This window comes from Hyperoodon ampullatus (genome assembly GCF_949752795.1).
Source record: "Hyperoodon ampullatus genome assembly, chromosome: 13".
NCBI classification, from domain to species: Eukaryota; Metazoa; Chordata; class Mammalia; order Artiodactyla; family Ziphiidae; genus Hyperoodon; species Hyperoodon ampullatus.
Window position 1 is genome coordinate 87,312,434 of NC_136926.1, and position 15,911 is coordinate 87,328,344.

General features: G+C 50.6%; 1 protein-coding gene across 1 annotated transcript in view; it reads right to left on the reverse strand.

Moving 5' to 3' along the window:
* Nucleotides 1-11,081, reverse strand: part of MBP (myelin basic protein) — a gene marked incomplete at its 3' end in the record, with an annotated part of 116,775 nt that extends 105,694 nt beyond the window's left edge. Inside the window, exon 1 of the mRNA XM_079717946.1 lies at nucleotides 11,042-11,081. The remainder of the gene's footprint in view (nucleotides 1-11,041) is intronic.
* Between the last annotated feature and the right edge of the window lie 4,830 nt (nucleotides 11,082-15,911).

The window sequence follows — 15,911 nt, forward strand, 5'->3', positions numbered from 1 at the left end:
CCAAACATAAAAATTAATTAATTAATTAAAAAATAAAAATAATAAAAAAATAAGAACGTATCATCAGTATAGAACGTTATTTCCATGAGTCATTCTTCAAACATAAAGTGAGTTTATCAATGAAATATAATTTCTTGATGGTGTAAAAGTGGATGTGTGTGAGCACGGGCAGGTGCATTCAGGTAAATCTGTGTCACCAAGACACACATCGGGCACTCCTCACCCATTTCTGTCTTTCACTGAGCAGTGGTCCTCATCACTTGGAGCTCATTAGATTACACATTCGTGGGCCTGGGCCCCGAGGTTGTGGTGTGGTGTCCAGAGCCCCGGGCCTAGGACTCTGCATATAATGAGAATTCTGGACAACATGCATGCAGGTGGCTGGCAGCCCACCGGGGGATCGTTAGGCGTCATCCTAGTCCACAGCCCCGTGGAAGGCTCAGAGCCAGGCACTGGCCACAGCAGACACTTGGCTGGGGCGCTGGGTATCCTGGTCCCCAGCCAACCCCGGCCCTGCAGCCGTCTACGCTGATTCGGGCAGGTACCCAATCAGACTCCGGATGGAGGTGAGCACCATCTGAGCTTTCCTTCCTCGCTGGTTAGCCTGGCGGCGAGGCCATGCATCTGCCCATCTTTACTGGAGGAACGCTCTTGCACCTGGCTTTTTGCTCCTGCCCGCAGGGCTGCGGCAACAGAGGCTGCTAACTGCAGGGGCGGGGCGGATGTGGCCTGGGGGTAGACCCTCTGTCGCCTGACACCCCGAAAGGCGGAGCCGACACTGTGGGCGCTGCTATCAGTGGTGAAGGAGGCCAGCACAAGCCCTCTCTTTACTCAAGACATCGAGGATGGGGCCGCCAGGCTCCCCACCCTCTGACAAAAATCAAACCCTCACCTGCTTCCACCCTCCTGCCCCCAGGTCCCATGAAACAAAGGGAAATCTGACTGCAGGAGTCACTCTCTGAAATAAACATTTCAGAAAACCAAATGACAGTGAAGCATGTCACCCTAGGGGCTCTGCCTGCCTTTCCAGCCATGACTCATAGGAAGCCTCAGTCCAGCCGGGGAGCTGCTGGTCATAGGGCCGGGCAGACCCCGGGGGCCCCCGAGCTGAGCTGCAGCCCTCACCAGCAGGGACCCTGGGCTGCCACGGAACCCTCAGCACTCAGATGTCGCCTGCAGGGCGCAGGGCATGGCCTGGCACTCCCTGCGGGTCACTCAGAGCTGCCGTCAGGGGTGTCAGCACTGAATGTTGGCCACCGATCAGAGCAAAACCTGATGTAAAATGCAACCAAGTCAACTCACTTTCAGAAGAAGCATCACACCAGTCTCTGTTTTCTAGATGGTTTTAACAGTGGGGAGGTATAAACCAAACCCAAGCCTAATTACTATGTAATCAGAATCAGCATGATGTTAAAAACCAGTGTGTTCAGGAAAACATACTGAATGCCTCTTGCAACTCTTTTTGCATTTCAAAATTTACAACACAGACCAAGGAGAACAACTGCCAAGGGACTCTGAGCAGAAACTCATTTCCTGTAAAAAGCTGCGGTTTGGGGCCTCAGAGAAGCTCCCTCACACTCTGGAGGGCGTCACCCCCCTCGTCACCAGCTATCAGCCACTGACCGCTTTTCAGAACCAGCATCAGTTTTGATGTGCGGCGTCACATCACCACTAAGAGAAACGCCGTTCTTACACCTTTTCATACCAATTCTTTCCTTTAAAAAGGAGCTCATTTTAAAACAAAAGCCCCTGGGCTTCCCTGGTGGTGCAGTGGTTAAGAATCAGCCTGCCAATGCAGGGGACACGGGTTCCAGTCCTGGTCCAGGAAGATCCCACATGCCGCGGAGCAACTAAGCCCGTGTGCCACAACTACTGAGCCTGTGCTCTAGAGCCTGCGAGCCACAACTACTGAGCCCGCGTGCCACAACTACTGAGCCCATGTGCCTAGAGCCCGTGCTCCGCAACAAGAGAAGCCACCACAATGAGAAGCCCGCGCACTGCAACGACGAGTAGCCCCCTCTCGCTGCAACTAGAGAAAGCCCGCGCGCAGCAACGAAGACCCAGTGCAGCCAAAAATAAAAAAATAAATAATAATAATAAAAAGCCCCTGGTTTCTGATTGGTCCCCAGCACTTGTGACCAGCTTGGGGACAAGGCCTGGGGCTGGCCGGGGCCTAACGCCCCTCCCACCCGTGGGACACTGACTTGAGACAGTGCAGCCTGACACAGGTGTAGGGACGACTGGATTTGGAAATGTGCTCTGAGAGCTCAGGAGCACAGGGTGAGCATCGCTGGCCGTCACACACGTCGCTGGACAGAGCAGAGGACGCCCTGGGCTTCACACGACCCCCCAGATCTGCTGAGTGCTGAGAACTCATGTTTCCTCGCCTGTAACAGGGTGAGGATGTCGTTCGATTCAGAGGGTTGCTGGGGAACAGACCTTACCTGGCTGCCCAGTCGGGGGGCAGGAGGGCCTCCACCTTCTGGGCAGACCGTCTTACCCCAGGATGCCGACAGGGCCTGTCCAGACATCATCACTGCATTTATTCTGTGTCCTTTTAGAAAATGAGTCTGTCTGGAAACAGACTCACAGACAGAAAACAAACTTTCAGTTACGAAAGGGGAAAAGAGGGTGGGGAGATAAATTAGGAGTTTAGGATGAGCAAATACACATGACTATTTCTAAAATAGGTAAACAACAAGGCCCTACTGTGTAGCACAGGGAACCCTACTCAATATTTTTAATAACCTATAAGGGAAAAGAATCTGAAAAAGAATATGTCTATATATGTATAACTGAATCACTTTGCTGTACACCAGAAACTAACACAACACTGTAAATCAAGTCTACTTCAATTTAAATAAAAGAAAGAAACTGAAAACCATAAAAAGAGAAAGAAAGAAAATAAGTCTGTCTGAGTGGTGGGAGAGATTAGTTAGGTTTCTTAGTGGGTTTTAGCTACGTCATTATATACATATATATATATGCATGTTTGAAACAACAGATATCACAAGGAAATAAACTCTCGGGTTGAGAAGTTCAGAGGATTAAACCTCAGGCATAATTACACTCGGCGAAGGAGGGGTAGTTCTTACTGTACAAGGCGCTGCCCTAACATGCAGGGCTGCCAACCCCACACCGGCCGTCACGTGCGGACTCCAGCCATGAGCACGTGTGTGTGTGTGTGTGTGTGTGTGTGTGTGAGGGTGTGAGTGTGTCGGGGTGACCACCTTCCAGGCCCTCAGCTGCCTCTGGGACCCGTCTTTCCACGCTCTGTATGTTAGTCTCTGATACAGAACGAAGCATGAAATTTGGTTGATCACTTACTGTGAATAAAACCTCATTTTCCTTCTCTTATGGAAGAAGGGTGAGCTGAATGTTCACCCCTCACTCTTACAGAAAGTGAAATCGTTCTACAGGAAATCAATCGCAGACCTCTCCTCGGCCACCGCAGCGTCCCTGCACCTGCCTGAGGCCAGTGGCCCCCGTAGACCAGTCGCTGGCCCGCAGACATTGGTGCCGACGCCGCGAGTCTGGAGGGGGTGAGTGGAAGGCAGCAGAGGCCCCCTGGGCCGGGGGGGCCGTCCGGTGCCCACGGGAGGGGGACCGGGGACTTGCGGACGCGTCCAGGGCCAGCTCTCCCACCGGGCGGAGGAGCGAGAAGGGAGGCCCTGGTTTGCTGACCTCTATTTAAAACACGCAGGACGGTACGTAGAGGCCACACTTATGCACGTGAGGGACTCAGGAAAAATTCAGGCAGCAAAGAAGGAAACCCAGCTGGGGCCCAACGCTAGCTCCCCCAACGCCCTTCATGTTTACGCAGATGTAAACGGTTCGTAAAAGGAAGACAGCGGATCGCAAGTTGAATTCACAGGCTGAAAGCAGGGCCAGGCGCGGCGCCCACCTTCCCCCGCCGCCCCCCGAAATCTCAGCCCTTGGCTGGTTCACAGGGCACAGCCCTTTTTCTAAGATCACCCTAGTTAACTCCGCTTCTAGTTTTCCTTGTTTGTACCCTGTTGACAAATGATAACGGGGACAAGGGAAGGTCCCCAACTCTCTTTTTCTTTGCCCTTGCTTTTACCTAATTTTAGTAACTTCACCCCAACCTACTTCCAGGTTCTTCTTTGAGGCTATTAATCTTCCCAGCTTTTCCATCATTTCATCTTCTTTAGTGTCATACCCCCAAACTGGGCATTGGCTTCTCTATTGTTAACATAAGTGATTAATTATTACAAACGAAAGGTACAGAAAAAAATACACAGCTGGCTTACCTTTTCCCTCAAAAAAAGTGACCCATTCCTTTCTTTGTCTAAAATCTCAAAATGTTTCAGAAATAAAACAAATTCCCTTCCCTTCATACAAACTCATCCTTCATTAGACACAGGTAAGCAGCTTCCTGAGGTTGATGGATAGCCCAGTTTGCGTGATTTCTGTATTTATTTCATCTCTGTGTGATCACGACAGGTAGTATGTTCTTTTGTGTATTTAAAATTTTTCAATAAATAGAATGATACTGTATTTATTCATCTGTAACTTGGCTGTTTTCCATTCAATGCTACTGCTTTGGTTTTGACCTGTATTGAGACCTGACCCAACACTGCACGGAGCCAGGCAGAGCTACACCTTGAACCTCAGCTCTCTTTCTGGGAGCCATCAACCAGCCAACCCTTCCCACATTTTGTTCACTTTTTGACCTGATCTTGGACACACAAAATCTCAATTCAATAAGCATTTAAACCATTTGAAAAAAAATACGTGGGCAGAGCTAAAATAGTGCTGAGGGGGAAATTTATAGGACTAAAATGCTGACATTGAAAACAGGAAAGGTACTCAAATCAATAATCTAAGTTCTAACTGATGAAACTAAAAAACCAAACCAAACAAAAAAACCTAAATATATCCAAAGAAAGTAGAAGGAAGGAACTAGTAAAGTTAAGAACAGAAACCAATGAAACCAAAAACAGGAAAACAACAGAGAAAAATCAATTAAACAAAGAGCTAGATCTTTGGAAAAAAAGATCAATAAAATGGATCATGCTCTAGCAAGATTCTCACATAAAAGGAGAGAAGAGAGAAATCATCACTATCAGGAATAAAACTAGGGATCTCGCTACAGATCCTGTGGCATTAAAAGGATAATAAAGGATTCTGTGAACAACAGTGCACTCACAAATTCTACAGTTTACAAGAAATGAACCAATTCTTCGAAATCTACAAACTACCAAAATTCAACCAAGATGAAATATATAACTTGAATAATCTTACAACTATTAATGAAACTGTATGTGTAATTAGAAAATGCCCCTCCAAAGAAATCTCCAGCCCCAGATGGTTTCACTGGAAATTTCTACCAAACATTTAAAGAAGAATTAATGTTATTTTTACATAAACCCTTTCAGAAATTAGAACAGGAGGGAACACTTCCCAGCTCATTTTTATGGGGCTCATAATACCCTGATATCAAAACCAGCAAAGACTGTACAAAGAATGAAAACCACAGACCAATCTCTCTCATGAACTTAGAAACAAAAATCCTCCACAAAATACTAGCAAAGTGAATCCAGCAACCTATAAAAAAATTATACACATGACCAAGTGGAATTTATTTCAGACATGCAAGGGTGGGTCAACACCAACTTGAACATTAATCAGTATAATCCATCATACTAACAGGTTAAAGAGGAAAAATCACAGGAGCCTGTCAACTGACTGGAAGAATATTTGACAAAATCCGACACCCATTCATGGTAAAACCTCTCAGCAAGTTAGGAATAGAGGGGAACTACCTCAATGTCATAAGGAACTTCTACAAAAACCCTATAGTTACCTCATACTTAGTGGTGAAAAAGTGAATGCTTTACCCCTCTGATCAGGAACAAGGCAAGGATGTCCACTCCTGCAACTCTTATTCAACAGAGCACTGGAAGTTCCAGTGCAACACAAGAAGAAAAAGAAATTATAAAGGATAGAGATTGGAAAGGAAGAAATAACACTTTCCCATTGACAGGTAACATGACGGTCTGCATGGATATCACAAGGAATCTACCCCCAAAATCTAGACTTAGTGAGGGAGTTGGTCAAGGTCGCAGGACACAAGGTCAGCACACAAACATCATCCACATTTGTGTAAACTAACAACACACGTGTAGAAACTGAAGTTAAAAACATGACACTATTTAAACATAACTCAAAAAAAGAGAAATATTTAGGTATACTCTTAAAAAAACCCCACAGATTCAGAATCTATACGCTGAAGATTACAAAACACTGAAGAAACAAAAGCACATCTAAATAAACAGAGACAACCTGTGATCACAGCGTGGAAGACTCCACACGGTAAAACTATTAATTCTCCCCAAGTCCATCTATAGATTTGATGAAATTCCTATAAAAATTCCACGAAGGGTTTTGTAGACACAAACAAGCTTATTCTAAGATGTATGGAACGGTGCAGGAGCCAGCACAACTAATAGGATTTTGATAAAGAAAGAAGGAGAAGGACTCATGCTACCTGATGGCATTGTTCACCCTCCAGCCACAGAAATCAGCACAGTGTGGTCCTGGTGCAGCAACAGACACCTCGATCAAGGGAACAGACCAGGGAAACCAGAAATCGACCCACACAAATATGGGGACACGATTTTTGACAAAGATGCAAAAGCAGTTCTATGGGGCAAGGATCATCTTTTCAACAAACAGTCCTGGAGCAATTTGACGTTCCTAGGTAGGCACAGAAACCAAACCAAACCAAAACCCTCCACCTAGACCTCACTCCTTATACAAAATTAACTGGAAATGGACAACAGACTTCAGTGTAAAATGTAGAACTATAAAACATGCAGGGGGAAAAAAAAGGAGAAAATCTTCCAGACTCAGGCTAGGTGAAGGGTTCTTGCATTTCACACTCAAATCACAATCCATAAAAGGAAAAAAGTAATAAACTGGATCTCATCGAAATGAAAAACTTTCTTCCTGCAAACGACTCTGTGGAGAGGATGAAGTCAAGTGAAACTGACAGAATAGCTGCAAACCAAAACTAGGAGCTGCATTTAGAACACACAAGGAACTAACGAGACCGAGCAACCCAATCAGAAAAAGGGCAAAGACGACAACAGGCTGCTCGCTGAGAGGACGTGCAGATGGCAGACGCACACATGGAAAGACTGGCATCATTATCTGTGAGGGAAACGCAAACTAAAATCACGGTGAAGTATCGCCGCACACCTGTTAGAGGCTCAAATAAAAAATAGTGACAGTGCCAAAGGCTGTCGTGGAGAGCCTGGATCACTCACACCTGGCTGGTAGGATGTAAAATGGTGCAGCCATTCTGGAAAAGAGGAGGGCAGTTTCTTATGAAATGGAATACGTGTTTGCTATTTGACTCAGCAAGGGCACTCTTGCTTGGGCATTTATCCCAGAGAAACGAAAACTGTGTTCACGCAAAAACCTGTACATGGATGATCACAGCAGCTTTACTCAAACAGCCCCAAACTGGAAACCCTCAAAGGGCAAATGCTTAAAACCAAAAAACTACGGGAGCGGGTGGGCATCCATTCCACAGAATACTACTCATCAATAAAAAAAAGAACAAGCTATCAGTATGCTCAACGACTTGGAGAGATCTCAAGAGAATTGCAGTCAGTGAAAAAAGCCAATCAAAAAAGGTTGCATGACTCTACTTAAATAGAATTCTCGAAATGATGAAATTATAGAAAATGGGGAACAGATTAGTGGTTGCCAAGGGCACAGGGAGGGAGAAGGGGAAAGTTGGCTGTGGCCATAAAGGGCAGCCCTGGGGAATTTGTGATGGAGCTGTCCTACCTGAGGTGGGTGGTCACACAATTGTACACGTGTGATAAAGTTACATAGAACTACACACAGACACACACACGTAAACTAGTGAAATCTGACATCTCAACACAGCTGATGGATTGAACCAATGTTAATCTCCTGGATGTGATATTGTCTATAGTTTTGCAAGATGTTATGAAGCATATATGCATCTCTCTATTATTTCTCACAATTGCATGTGAACCTACAATTATCTCAAAATAAAAAGTTTTTAAAAATTGCTTCCATGAGCAACCTTTGTATGTGCCCTCTGCACTCAGACCAGGTTCTCCCTAGAGGGTGAACTTTGGAGTGAAATCATGAGGTCATAGGGAATGTCCGTCATCAGCTTTTCTGGATTCTTCTCTAAAGTGTCTGTTTTTATTTACACTCCTACTCACAATAATGTGAGTTCTCACTTCTCTACATCTTCCTCAATACTTGGTATAGTCAGAATTGAAAATTTTTACCAGTATGATGGATATGAAAAATTATCCCATTGATGTGATTTTTGATTCCCTGAGAACTAGTGGGTTACACATCTTTTCATATTTTACTAGCCCATCTGGGTTTTCTCTTCTGGGCCAGCCCGTTCAGTCACATCTTTTTCTGTTGGGCAGTTTGTTTTATATTGCTGAATTTTAGAATGTTTGATATGTTCCAGATACCTCACCTAAGTCTGTTTATCCTCATTCTCTAGGCATCCATCTATTTTTTTTAATATAGAGCCTCACACTTACTGAGAGGTGTTCACAGAGTCCAGATCCATATTTATGAATTTTTAGCAATTATTGACTCTGAGACTTTGCTAAAAGCTTCAGAACATGCACTGTTCCCTATTCCTGGTTGCAGCGTGACCACTGGATGTGGCCTCAGCTCACACCTGAGAGCTGCAGCCTCCTGTCTGGTCGGCCTCTCCAGCCCCAATTCCTTGAGATAAGTCACTCATGTGCATCTCCCATTGATTCCGTTTCTCTGGCTGAAGCCTGACGGCTACACGTTTAGGTGGAGTTTGAATTCTGCTCATCTCCGCTGAATGGGACCACCAGGGTCTCCCTGTGTATAATTACTGTTGCTTTAAACTCACCTCCTGGGGCCCCAAGCTCAGGCTGATTTAAGCTTCCTTCAGTGGCTCTCAGGGACCAGTAGAAATGTCTTCCTGCTTAGTGACTACTTACTAAAAAGCGTGCTGAGGAATTAGAGAACCGTCCTTCCTTCTTTACTGTCAACTTCACTGAGGAAGTTAAGGAAAAGATGACTAACAGAGACCTGACAGTGGCCTTGGGGCCAATCATCCTGAAGAGGAAGCATATTTTGTTGGGCGTGGCCGCTCATTAGCGGTGGAATTTTAACAGACAGAGAAGTGGAAGGTAGCCCTGTGGGTTTTGCAAGGCCTCCTACTTGCCCTGCAGGGCAGCAACAAAGGGCTGGTGGCAGGTTCCCAGAACTGAGTCCTGGGCACCCTGGGTGTCTCCATGCCTTGGTTTCCTAGCAGTAAAAATGAGGGTACTGATAGGGTAGTTATATCAAATGAGGGTATCCCAGGGCATCCTGCCTATCAGTGAGGTGATATATTGCTCTAAGAAGACAGCCTGGCAATTTGTAAGTGGTCAAATATGCTACCTGGACACCTGGGTGGAAAAGGCACAGAGACGGTGGCTGATACTGTGTCAAATTTTTAAAGAATCTAAAGAGAAACTAAAAGTCAAACAACAAAAGGTTTCTAAAGTGGATTTGAACCAAACAGCTTTTGTTTAACCCCGAGTTAATAAAGGGAGTCATTTCAGAACAGTTAAACCGTTGGAAGTGACTGTTAGCCAACACTTTACAATAATTTTGAACTGGATTCCCTCCCTTCAGGTTTTGGTTTATCCCACTTAAAAAAAATACAACGACTGACGGGCACTTCTCCTGGATTGGGAGAAACACAGCTGTGAAGCTGCGGCCCACTTGCTGGTTCTTTGGGCCCATCCCTCCCTGAAGAGGGGCTCTGTCCCAGGCTCCCGCTGGCTCTGCACCTGGGTCACCACGTCCAAGGAGGCCCCCAGCACTCAGAGGTGGTCCTGCCAGGGAAAAGGGGGGTCAGGACTGAGCCCGATCCAGGGGGGTCCCAGACTTGTGGGCCACTCTGTAAACTATCTCCCTGAGCTGGAGGGCTAAAGTCTTCTCCAAAACCCACAGGTCTTAAATAGGACGCACCCTAAAGTTCCCTCCCTCTGAAAATCTCTCTTTCTAGGCCAGGTGTGGGTACCCCTGGCCAGAACAGCCAGCGGCCCCCCTGCACCGTGTTTACACCTCTCCCAGCACATCCCGGCTGTGGCCCGTGCCTTCCACGGCTGCAGAGGCAAACTGAACAGGTGTTGTCGATTCTCACGTTGTAGCATTTGGAAAACAGAGAACCAGGAACCAGAAAGCGCTTATTTCCTGCCAGACTCCTACTGAGATCACCAAAGAAACGCAAACGTTTTTCCAAGCCCCACTCTGCCTTCTGAAACGAGGTGAAAGGAGACGCTAAAAGAAACGAGGCAGTGCCACCAGCAGCCCAAAGGACCCAGAGCCACTGAATGTCAGGGAATCGTGCAGATCACAGGGCACCCTAAGGGCCACCCAACCCGGCGCCGGGCCCAGGGGGCTTCGCGCCCGGGGGCGCCAGGCGCGCAGGTGGGCGCAGGTGGGCGCAGGCGGCGCGGCCCGAGCCGGGACGGGCCCCCCGGAAGGCGGAAGCCCGGAGAGTCGCCTGTAGCCGCCCTCGGCGCTCAAAAGGAAACTGGTTTTCGGCTCGTGGGGCGGGGGGACAGCAGGAGTCGTCCGCTCGGCTCCAGGTGTGTCATTAAGAAGCACTTTAGGCTAGTGGGGACCCTCGCCTGCCCGAAAGCTCGCCACCAGCGCGCGTTCCCAGCCCGCCCGGGGCGGCCCGGCCTCCTTGACCTCTGTCACTTCTCACCCGAAACTCTACCCTCACCCCCTCCCACGCTCTGCCCGCGACCCCGGCCGCTGGGCCCGGCCGAGCCCACACCTGGACACGCGTTGGGGACAGTCCCGCCGCTCGGGATCGGCGTCTATACCCGCGCCCACCCCTCGCAGGGCGGTCGCCCGGCTGCCACCTGCCGCCACCTGCGCCGCCGCCCGGGGGAGCCCCGCGGCCGGGTCCCCGCGGTCCCCGCTTCGAGGGCGCAAAGGGGCCCTCCCGCCCCCGGCGAGGGTTACCTACCGCGCTGCGTTCGCCGCTCCCAGGCCGAGGGCTCCGCGGGGTCCAGGCCGCCTCTTCGCCGCGCGGGCCCCAAGCGCGCGGGGTCCCGGGGCGCCGGCGCCGCCTTCCGGGTCGGGGACGCGGGCCGCCGGGGCCGCCGGGGCCCCAGGCTCGTCCTCGCTGGCGCGCGGCGGCGACTGACGGCGGCGGCTCCAAGCGCCGGGCGCGCCCGCCGCCGCTCCCCGCCCCTCCCCCGCCCCCGGGCTTCCTGCGAGCCAGGTAAACAGGGCCGGGCTGAGCCGCCGCACCTGCTGCCCGCCGGCCGGGACCACCTGCGGGCGGCTCCGCCACGCGGGCTCGCGGCACTCACGGGGCCCGCGCGGGGGCAGCCCCTGGAGGCGGGCGCGGACTCCGGCCGGGGCTAAACTGCGGCTCTTTGAGCCTCTGCTCGCGGCTGAGCCTCCGAAGCACCCGGCCCGAGCGCGCGGGGAGGGAGCCTTGAGAGCAGCTGCTCCACAGCCCGCTCCACGGCAGCCAGCGCCGGCTCCAGGGCCCCCAGCAACGCCTGGCCCCTGGAGAACACCCGGGGAGCTCTCGTGCATCCCAGCACCCGGACAGGTGCTCCGCTGGAGAACACAGGCTTCCCAAAGGAGGCCAGCGAAGAGCGCTCGCAAAGCAGACCAGAAGACGCGCATTTGGAAGAGCGGCCCTGGGGCCTGCGGCCTGAAGCATCTACTGGCTTGTGGTCAATGTCATCCTCTTGGTCCAAAGGAAGCCTCTTGTTTGGACCTTAGTCACCTGCACACAGTCCGGTGGTCCTTTCCCCTGCATTCTCACCCTCCTCCTGATGGTGGAAAAGTAGGAGGTTGAGGGGAGACACAGACTGAGACCCGGGCGTCCCCCATGGCTTAGATTCCAGGTCAGGGAATTGAACCTGACGCTTTCCCGGAGCCCGCGGCGACCCAACCTGGTTATTAGGAGGAGGGGAAGTCTGGTGCTTGGTGAGACTCAGCCCTGGTCCCCCCGGGCCGGCCAGAAGGGCCCCAGCTCCCAGTGTGGTTTCAGGGCTGTCTTCCCCAAGCAGCCGCCCTCACAGGCCGGGCGTCTAGCAACCACGTTCCAGTGCTGGTGATTCTAAGAGAAATGTGTCCACCGTCCCAGAAATATTTGATCCTGTCCTCAGAAAAGGTTGGCCTGGGGCTTTCAGGAGTTAGAGAGGGGAGGTGAGCGGGGCGGCGGAGCAGGGATGCTGGCTGTGCCGAAGACGGAGTTCGCCTGTTCCCAGTTCTCTGTCCAAGTCTTCAGCCCATTTGCAGCAGAGGGTGGACGGGCAGGGCTAAGGGGGCCAGAGGAGCCCAAGGGTGTGCGGGGCAGTGACTCTGACCCGGGACCCTTCCGGGTCCCTGACTCAAGCAACTCTTCACCCCCAGCCCCGATATTTCTTAAAGCTCAGGCCATAGTGCCTTCCATTGGGATGCTGGTTTTAGGCTCACAAAGCGCTTCTCCCCCCACATGTCTCCTTGCTTCTTCCTCGGGTCACTGGGATTTGGGAAGAAGGGCTCCTGCCCTGCAGACATCAGTGAAGACTGGATATTGGGGAGTCCAGGCCACAGGGAAGCAGCAGGGTTTGTCCCGCATCGTGCTGTGTAGAAACCTCGCATATGCCAACAGCCGTCTCTGCAAATGTCAGGCTTGCCAAGCTCCGGTTAAAGGCTTTTTAAAGTATTTATAAGATCCCACCATGCCTATATCTGGGGGATATAATGCCCCCAAATGCATGGGAACTTCAAGGAAAATGTGTGTGAGGGAATGAGGAACACGATTTAATAAAGTGACGGATGGACTTCCCTGGGGGCACAGTGGTTAAGAATCCGCCTGCCAATGAGGGGACACGGGTTCAAGCCCTGGGCCGGGAAGATCGCACATGCCACGGAGCAACTAAGCCCATGTGCCAGAACTACTGAGCCTGCACTCCAGAGCCCGGGAGCCACAACTACTGAGCCCGCACGCAGCAACAAAGACCCTCCCAGCCAAAAATAAATAAATAAATTTATATTAAAAATAAAAAAAAATAAAATAAAGTGACGGGTGGGCATTTGGAAGGTCCTTATGCCAGGGAAAGGACCCAGGGAGGAAAGCGGGCGCCTCCCTGTGAGGGGTGTCACGCTCCACATGAAGATGGCCTTGCATCTTTGAGCACAATGACAGAGATTGATTTTATTCATTTCAATAAAATTGAAATGGGTCTTTTGACAGGTGAAAGATAAATGATCCAAAGTTCATTGTCTCTGATATTTCTAAGAAAATCCTATGGTCATTCCCTCCATCTCTTACTGCTTTTCACATAATGAGGGCAGCAGCCTTCAGCATTTCATGTCGTAGCAGGGAGCACAAAGTTTCATGCATGATACACATTCAGTTCATTTTTGTTCAGTCCTATTAAACTGCTATTACTCAAACTGAAGGAAGAAAGGAAGCTAAATAATTTCCAAGAGACCACACTACATGCATTTTGAGTTTCTAAAAAATTTTCTTCATCAACAGATTTACCTTTGTAATTATATTTTTGCATACAAAAGCCCTGAAATCACTTTCATCTCTGGTTTGTAATTAACAGTTTGCTGGTGATCTCCACAAAATTGATAATCCACTTAAATTCCAGTTAATAACTGGACAGGTTCTGCTGTGGTCATGACTGCAAGAAAATTAGGTACATGAACTCCACAAAGTGCAACATAAAAAATTATGTAAACAAAGAAAGCGTTTGAGGGAGGCTTCTAGACTACAACCAGACACACACATTCACACACACAACCACACACACACACACAACCACACACACACACACACACAAGCCACTTGTCACTTCACTTCTTTTTATCCAGGAAAAAAAAGAAAGGAAAGGAGATTTGTACAAGTTTGATTGTGTGGGAAAAAACAAAAAAGCTTTCACACATTTTCTACCATCAATTTTTTGACATTGCTGTTATACAAACTGTTTTACAAAGGGTACACACACACATATAGTATTTTTCTTTAACTATAGCTCCCTAATTTTATTAATAAAAATAAAAGCAAACAGCTTTCCGTAAGATCCAAGTCACTCTTGAACTACAGAAGTAGATTCTGGATTCAGTGTATTTTTGAAGGAACTGTGTACACATTCAATAGATATCGTCCTCCCACTCTAATTGCTTCTAGAATTTCTTCTTCCAGGGAGCTCTCGATCCTGAATGGCTTGTTGTCAACCCGCCTGGTGAGCTCTGGGGCTCATCTGCGCTGACAAGCAGAGGCTTTACGATCCTGGGTGTCGTGTGGCAGGTGTAGCTTCCACACGTGGCCCCAGCACCATCCCAATCCCACAAACCCCTTGTTCTCCTTCCTCTGTGACTTTGAGGCCGGTGCCATGGAAAAGGAGGAGGTGCGTCTCTGCCCTTGGACCTGGGCGCATCCCTGTGACGGCCCCAGCCGTGGAGTCGGGCCCTGGATTTCTGGGGCGAGGTTACAGCAATGCCGAGCACGTCTGCTTTCCTCTCCAGGCCCAGCGCCCTCGGAACCCAGCCACTGTCCTCTGAGGACGGGCTGTGCCAGCCCAGGGGACACCAGCGGCCTTCAGAAGGGACCCCGCCTGAGTCGCCGTGGCCTCTGGGTCCCCCCAGCTGAGCTCCCAGGCCTCACGGAGCAGGAATTGTCCATCCTTCCTGTGTGCTCCCCGCACCCCTGACCCCCCGAATCTGCGAGCACGGTGACACGGTTGCTTTGCTCCAGCAGGTCTGGGGTCGTCACTGTGCCTCAGTGGTGCCTGGAGGGCTGCCCAGAATGACAGATGGAAGGTGGGGTCCCGGGATGCTCAGGGCTGGATGCCACCGCCCGGGCTGCGGCGCACGTCACTCCTTGTAAGTGACCGTGGGCTCCCTCTCCAGGGAGGACAGCATCTTACTCAGCGACATTTCATTCCTTCACTCACTTTTACTTGTCAGAACTACTGACGACGCACTTAAATCAGCTGTATCCTTAAAGCCAGACAGACGTGGGGGGTCCCGGGAGGCTCTCTGGAGGGAGGGGCCCGATCCTGGCCAGGACTTGGCCGGATGGAGCAGGTAAGGGAGGCGTAGCTGGGAGGGGGCAGCGTGTGCCGAGGGGGTGCTTGTGTGACAGGCGATGGAGCCACCCGGAGCCCCGTGGAGACAACACGGGCTACACCGGAGCCGATGCTGGTGCAGCAGGGCCCGTGCTGGGAGGGCGTATGGTGGCCACCGTCCCCCGCATGCCCTCGCCTGCCGCCCAGGTCTCGGCCTGCTCACCTCCGCCACCTGCCCTCTTCTGCGCCGGTGAAGAAACCTTGTTCCTACTGAGAACAACTCACTGGCGTCGGTTGAATTATGTCCCCAGAAACTGTGTCCCTGTCCCACCAGGTGCCTGGGAGCGGGACCTTTTTCAGAAGTAGGGTCTTTGCAGGTGTGATCAAGTTGAGATGAGGTCGTTAGGGTGGCCCGGCTCCAAAGCCCTGGGTGTCCTCACACGAGACAGACAGGAGAAGCGGGTGGAGGGGGAAGCAGGGGCCCCAGCGACGGGGCCACAGGCCAAGGAGCCTGGGCCCCCGGGGCCCGGAAGAGGCGGGGAGGACCCGGCCCTGGAGATTCGGGAGGGAGCGCGCCGGCCCCTGCATTCTGGACTTCAGCTTCAGGACAGCGACAGAGGCTCTTTCCGTTGTTTTGAGCCACCCGGTTTGTGGCACTTTGATACGGCTGCCCCTGGAAGCAAACTCATGGAGTCACAGAAGGAAAAACAGAGGACCAGCCGTTCGCGTAAAGAAACCTCACGTGAACGGGGACAGGACAATTCGATGATAGAAACGGTGGGGCGTGGGATGAAGGAGGGAAGAGGAGGC